We start from the raw sequence: 1,099 nt of genomic DNA on the forward strand, positions 1-1,099 counted from the left end.
GCACCACTACGCACGGCGTGAGTATTTGGTGCGTACCGCTACGCACCACGTCTACGGGGCGCGCTCTTAGGACCGCTAAGGTCCGCCGGGTGTTGGGTTCGCCGGCGCCGGGTCAGCCGCGGGGACCGTGAGACGTCGTCCCCGGCGAAGTTTCCCGCGGGAACCGCGACCGGCGAGCGCCGTGCCGTCGTCGCCCGGACGGGCCGAAAAATTTTTTTTCTCCACCTGCGCTCCGGACGCCCGCCGTGGGTCGCGGCACGCGTCGTTCGCGTCGGTCGACCGCGCGGACTCGGGATGAAAAATAATTTTTTTTTTTTTTCTCCGACCCGGCGGTGCGGTCGTCGGTTCGCCGGTTCCCCGTCGGGCACGGCACGCTGACGGCGAAATCTGATTTTCTCCGCGGGTCGCCCGGTACCCCGGCGGTCGCCCGCGGAGCGCTGCCCCTCGGCCGGGTCGAAAATTTTTTTCCTCCTCCGGCGATCCGGGCGCCCACGGTCGGTGTAGGCACGCGTCGTACGCGTCGGTCGCGGCGGTCGCGTCGAGTTTAAAAATTTTTTTTTTTTTCCCCGGGACCCCGACCGCGGCCCCGGCGGAGCGGTCGTCCGGTCCCCGGTAACCCTCGGCGCACGGGGGCGTAGGCGGCGGAATCGGATCCCGCCGGGTAGCGGGCCCGGGGACCGCGGACCGTACGCGTCGGCCGGCTCCCGAGGGGTCCCGGTACTCGGGGTCGCCCGTGCCCGGGAAAAGGATAAGGACAGTGAGGGAGTTGCGGCACCACTACGCACGGCGTGAGTATTTGGTGCGTACCGCTACGCACCACGTCTACGGGGGCGCGCTCTTAGGACCGCTAAGGTCCGCCGGGTGTTGGGTTCGCCGGCGCCGGGTCAGCCGCGGGGACCGTGAGACGTCGTCCCCGGCGAAGTTTCCCGCGGGAACCGCGACCGGCGAGCGCCGTGCCGTCGTCGCCCGGACGGGCCGAAAAATTTTTTTTCTCCACCTGCGCTCCGGACGCCCGCCGTGGGTCGCGGCACGCGTCGTTCGCGTCGGTCGACCGCGCGGACTCGGGATGAAAAATAATTTTTTTTTTTTTTCTCCGACC

Source organism: Rhopalosiphum padi, unplaced genomic scaffold (assembly GCF_020882245.1).
Source record: "Rhopalosiphum padi isolate XX-2018 unplaced genomic scaffold, ASM2088224v1 scaffold1, whole genome shotgun sequence".
Classification (NCBI taxonomy): Eukaryota; Metazoa; Arthropoda; class Insecta; order Hemiptera; family Aphididae; genus Rhopalosiphum; species Rhopalosiphum padi.